Genomic DNA, 6,000 nt, shown 5'->3' with positions numbered 1-6,000 from the left:
CCGCCCGGCAAGGGCTGTTGTGCGCCCGGCGCCCGCCCCGCCGCCCGCCCGGACCGGCCGCGGCTGCGCACTGGGCCGCACGCGGCGCCGCCGCCTCCCCCATGTGATTCCCGGGGAGAGCCTCGTGCCCCAGTGACACACTTTCCGCCGGCGGCCCCGGCCCCGCGGCGCCACCGGGGAGCCCGGCGATAACGGGGACCCCCGCCCCGGGGCCGCCTCCCGGCCCCGCAGGGACCGGCCCCTGGCACTGGCCCCGCTCGCCCTGGCTGGGGCTGCCCGGGTGCTGCTGTCCCACTGCATGGCACCGGGGTGGTGGCAGGGACAGCTGTGACTTGTCACCCTGAGACCCTGCACGGTGTGGTCCCTGTGCTGGGGACACCCGGGTATGGCATCGTCCCTGCACATGGCACTGTCCCCTGTGCTGGGCATACCTGGGTGCAGTACTTGGCACCCCTGTCACCTTGCACAGCGCTGTCCCCTGCACTGGGGACACCCGGGTATGGCACTGTCCCTGCACTGGGGATACTGGGGTATGGCAGTGTCCCTGCACTGGGGACGCCTGGGTATGGCAGTGTCCCTCTGCATGGCACTGTCCCCTGCGCTGAGCCTACCTGGGTGCAGCACCTGGCACTCCTGTCACCTTGCACAGCACTGTCCCCTGTGCTGGGGACACCTGGGTGCAGCACTTGGCACCATTGTCAACTTGCAGAGTGCTGTCCCCTGCTCTGGGGACACTCAGACTGGCACTGTCCCCTGCACATGGCACCATCCCCCACACTGTGGACACCCAAGTATGGTACCATCCCCTGTGCTGGGGACACCTGGATGCAGCGCTTGGGACCTCGTCACCTTGCACAGCACTGTCCCCTGTGCTGAGGACACCCAAGCATGGCACCATTGCCTGTGCTGGGGACACCTGGGCACAGCACTTGGCACTCCTGTCACCTTGCACAGCACTGCAAGGGGGACACCCTGCACTGAGCGTGTACTGTCCCCTGCACCGCAGAGACCCAGGCACAGCACCAGCACCCCTGCACCCTGCATGGCACTGTCCTCTGGGGGCCTGTGTCACCCAGCACAGCATGACCCCTGCACTGGGGACACCCAGGTACCCCTGTCACCCCACACAGCACTGGGAATGCCCAGGCACAGTGTGACACCAGTGCCACAGGACCCCCTCCCCACCAGGGACAGCATGGCACAGCCGGACCCCGCCCAGCTCAGCAACCCTGCCGCACTGTCCCCATGCCCCCCCAGCCTGTCCCCGGTGCCACCAGGGCCATGCGCTGCCCACAGCGGGTGCCCAGCGTGGCACGTGCCTGGCAGCCACCACCCAGCCTGGCCCTACTCCCAGTGGCCGCAGGGGCTGCAGCGACGTGCTGCGCCCGGTGCTGTGGTGCCAGGGCAGAGCCGCTGAGCAGATCTGGGTCGTGGCACAGGGGCCAGCCCAGCCTGGTGGCACTGGGGTCTCTATGGGTGCTTGTGGCCCCTGGGGGGGAAGGGGGGGACGGTTTCAGGGGTGCCAGCACCCTCCTGGGTGCCACGTGCTGGGTGCTGCCCTGGCCCCCAGCCAGGAGAAGAAGGTGCAGAGCGCAGATGTGCCAGCACCGGGAAATCCTCGGAGCTAATCCCACGGGAGGAGAGGCCTCGGGTGCCCTGGCCACGCTGGGAGCCGCCAGCAGGGCTGTGCCGGGGGGGGGGCTGCAGGGTGCCAGGGCAGGGACCCCAGAGCTCTGCACCCCAAGGACCCCCTGGCACCAGCCCTGCTGGGTGCATGGGGCCACTCCTCAGCAGGGTAACCCCACCGGGTGCTGGGGCTGCTCCATGCCCGCGGGGCACCCCCACAGCACCGGGGTGGTGGGGACACCCCGTCACCCTGCAGGAAGTGCCCTCGCCCTGAGTCACCAGGTGGTTGTGGTGCAGTGGCCACGCTGCGGCCAGTGCCTCCGGCAGGGAGAGCTCGGCAGCTCCCGGAAAGGATGTGTGGGCCCCGGTTGGCACAGGGCCGCAGGACCCGAGCGACACCGGCAGTGGGGAAAGGGGCCCCTTGATGCCCCACTCCCACTGGCAGCGGTGCCCAGGCTGCCCCGTGCGTGCAGGTGCCACCGACCCCACGCGGCGCCTCGTTCCCCACCCGGCGTGTTCCCGGCCGTGGCAATTAGCCGTGACTCAGCTGCTCTCCTCCGTTCAGAAAACAACCCCATGCGTGGCGGCGCAGCAGCATGGCACAGGGTATGGAGCTGGCCCCGCGCCGCGATTGCTCAGCAGACCTGGCTGCCTGGCTCCCCCAAGACCCCCGGGACAGGGCTGGGAGGGGCCATATAAATCCCGTGGGGACCCGCCATGGGGGTGCCCCCCCCGGCACAGTGGGTTGGTGTGGGGGTGCCGTGAGCAGGGCCCCCCAGCTGGGTGCAGCCAGGACATGCCGGCAGCAGGATGGGGATGGTCTATGGGGGGCAGGGGGCCACCAAAGCCTCTGGGACGGCAGGGTGCTGCAGCCAGGCACGTGTGTGCTGTGCCCTGCGCAGGACCCTCCGCAGCTGGGCTGTCCCAGGGACACCACCCCCCCAGGTGGGGAATGTGCCCCGGGGCTCCCTGCAGGTGTCCCTGCGCCCCATCATGGCAGTGCCGGTGCCAAGCGGTCCATGGCACAGATGGGGCCTCTACCCCCCTTCCAAGGTCATCACGTGCCGCCACTCTCAGGCACCAGGTGAGCCCTGCCTAGAGCGGTGGGGGGACACACGTGTCACCCCAGCCCTAGCGCTGGCCTTCCCAGAGGACAGCACCCCCCTGCCTGCACCCCCCAGCCCCCCACTTCCACATCCCCCCTGGGGGAGGGGCTGGCCCTGGCCCCCTCCTCTGCAGTGGGCACCCCACTGCTCCCCGGGGACAGGGACAAGCCAGCAGCTGAGGCGCAGCTCGGCGGTGCCAGGGTGCGGGTGTGATGGCCGGCGGCCGCGTGCCCCCGTGCCCGGGTTGCCGGTGCCGTGCGGCTGCGCCACGTGACGGTGCGCTCCGCTTGCTGGCAAACGCCTGCGTGCAGAGGGATTTATTTTTACTCCGGGCTGGCCGGGTTGTTTACCTTGTTGTACCTTTTCCAGGAAAAGGGGGGGTGTCTCTGCCAGGGGTTTGTTCCTGCCTCTCGCCCCCCCCCCCCCCCCGGCTGGGCTCTGGGTGTCCGGCAGGGTAAAGAGCCCCCAGCACTGCAGCCCCAGCGTGGGCACCCCCCCATGCTGTGGGGTCTTCAGTCCCTCCTGTGTTCACCCCCCCAATCCCACAGGGTTCTTAACCCCTCCCTGTGTACCCCCACATCCCACGGGGTCTTCAGCCCCCTCCATGCAAGCCCTCCCCATGCTTGGGCACCCTCCAGATCCACTGGGGGGCTGCAGCATCCCCATGGGGCTGAGGATGGTGGGTCTGGCTGGGTCCCTGGGGTGCATCGTGCCTCAGTTTCCCCACCCATAGCTGGGATGTTGGGGGGGGGCAACGAGAGACTGCGGGTCTCACTCTGCTTGGAGGATCCTGCACCCCTGAGCCCCCCTCCCAGCCCCATGGGACTCCAGTGCTGGCAGTGGGTGGGAGGGCAGGAGCGGTGGTGCTGCAGTGGGGTGCCAGGAAGGGGAGCTGGGGGTTTTGGGGTGTCCTCCAGCAGCAGATCCATGGCTGAAATGCGGCGAGCAGCCCTGGCTCGTCCCCACGGCGCTTGGCTGGAGCCAGCGGCTCTGCTGCCAGGACTTGCCTTTCCCCTCCCCGCGGAAAGGGAAAAAAATCAGGTAAACAAGGCAGGCCTGGCCCGACAGGGCGGCCGGGGGGCACCCCACTGTGGGCAGGGGGCACCCCACGGCAGCCGGGGGCACCCCCCAGTGCCCCAGCACCGTGGGATGGGACAGAGCTGGGGGGGGGGGCAGAGCCCCCAGGAGGTGCAGGGTCTGGGGGTGCAGGGTGCAAGAGGGCAGGGAGGCACAGGATCTGGGGGTACAGGGGGTCCCAGGTGGGTGGAGGTGCAGGATTTAGGGGTGAAGGCACCCCGGGAGGGTGTGTGGACCCAGGGATGCTGCAGGGACCCCAGGAGGGTGCAGGCTTGCAGGGTCTGGGGGTGTAGGGACCCCAGGAGGGTGCAGGATCTGGGGGTGCAGGGACCCTGGGAGGGTGCTGGGTCTGGGGGCACAGAGACCTCAGGAGGGTGCAGGGGTGGTGGGCCTGGGGGTGCAGGGACCCCAGGAGGATGGAGGGTCTGGGGGTGCAGGGACCCTGGGAGGGTGCTGGGTCTGGGGGTGCAGGGACCCCAGGGGTTGCAGGGACCCAGAGATCAGGGTGATGGAGCAGCTGGGGTGGGGGTGGGGGGTTCCTATGGCCCCCACCTGCAGGGTGGGGCTGCAGAGGCGCTGCCCCCCCCCCCCAGCCCGCCCCCCCCCCGTCTGCGGCCCCATAAATCTCATGTGCTGATGTCTGTGTTCCCCTTGCAGCGCCACGGCCACGGCTCCGCGCCGGAGGGAGGGGAGCGGCAGCACCGGCGGGGGGCGGTGGGGGGGCTGATGAACCCCACCCCCACCCCAGGGCACGCAGCATGGGGATCCCCCTCCCTTTTCCCACACCTCCATAGCCCCATCGTTGGCTTCCCCAAAACACAGATGGGTGCACATGTGGGGCAGCCCAGCCCCAGCCCCCCCCCCCCCCTCGCCCCGTGCGCACGCCAGAGGAAGGGGAGGGCAGGGGCAGCACCACCGGGGCGGGGGGGGGGGGCTGATGGACCCCCCACTCCAGGGCACCCAGCGTGGGGATCCCCCTCCCCTTCCCCACACCACAGCCATGTGGGGCAGCCCCCCCGCCCCCCCTGATGTGCATGCCGTAGGGAGATGAGGGCAGCAGCAACACCGGGGGGGGGGGGGGGGGGGGCTGATGGACCACCCCCACCCCAGGGCACGCAGCATGGGGATCCCCCGCCCCTTTCCCACACCTCCACGTTGGCTTCCCCAAAACACAGCTGGATGCAGATGTGGGGCAGCCCCCCGACCCCACGGCAACGTGTGCGGGAGGGAGGGGAGGGCAGTAGCAGCCCCCCGGGGGGGGCCTGATGGACCCCCCCCCACCGCAGGGCATGCAGCGTGGGGATCCCCCTCCGCTTTCCCACACCTCCACAGCCCCATCGTTGGCTTCCCCAAACCAGCTAGGGGCAGATGTGGGGCAGCCCCCCCCCCCCGCAGCCCCACGACCCCACGGTGGCCGCCGGCTTTAGGGCAGCGGGTCGGTTGGCATCTGTGGCAGCCCATGTGAGCAGGTGCTCCCCTCCTCCTCCTCCTCCTCTTCTTCCTCCTGCTGTGGGGTGCAGGGAGCCCTCTCCATCGCAGCGAGCTGGCTGCGGCGTCACGTGGCGCTGGCATGTGAGCCCTGCTCCATTTTTAGCCCCGGCAGCCTCCCCGCGCTGCAGAGCCATGTGCAGGCGGGTGCCCGGGCGGCACGTGGGCCTGCCGCAGCGGGGACGGGGGGCACCGGCAGCCCCCCGGGCCGGGCTGCCACAGCCACGCGTGGATACGAGCATAGGTGGCAGGACGGCCACGCGTGTGCGCGCAGCGGGAAGGCGCTGCAGGCCGGAGGGCTTGGCGTGACACGCGGCGCACGGGGCGGAGGGCTTCCCCTGCTCCCGCACCGGGGGCGGTGGCACTGCCGGTGTGGAGGGGGACCCCACGATGCATAGGGGGGGCTGCTGTGGGGGGGACCACGCACCCCGTGCCCCCTCCCCCTCCCCAGAATGCAGCTCTGCAGAAAGCCATGTCCCTACATGGCCCCAGCGTGTCCCCGGCACGTGCCCTGCGTGTCCCCTGTGTGTCCCCAATGCTGCGGCCCCGTGTGCTGCGGGGGGTGTTGTTCAGCGGGCTGGGGGGGGAAATGCTGTGTGGGTGCATGTGTATGCGTGCATACATGTGCATGCTGGAGCTGCAGTATGGGGGTGCACATACGTGTGTGCAGTGGGGGCTGCAGTCCCTCACTGCTGAGGGTGCC

Source organism: Falco rusticolus, chromosome 18, assembly GCF_015220075.1.
Source record: "Falco rusticolus isolate bFalRus1 chromosome 18, bFalRus1.pri, whole genome shotgun sequence".
NCBI lineage: Eukaryota > Metazoa > Chordata > Aves > Falconiformes > Falconidae > Falco > Falco rusticolus.
This window is presented reverse-complemented; position numbering follows the sequence as displayed.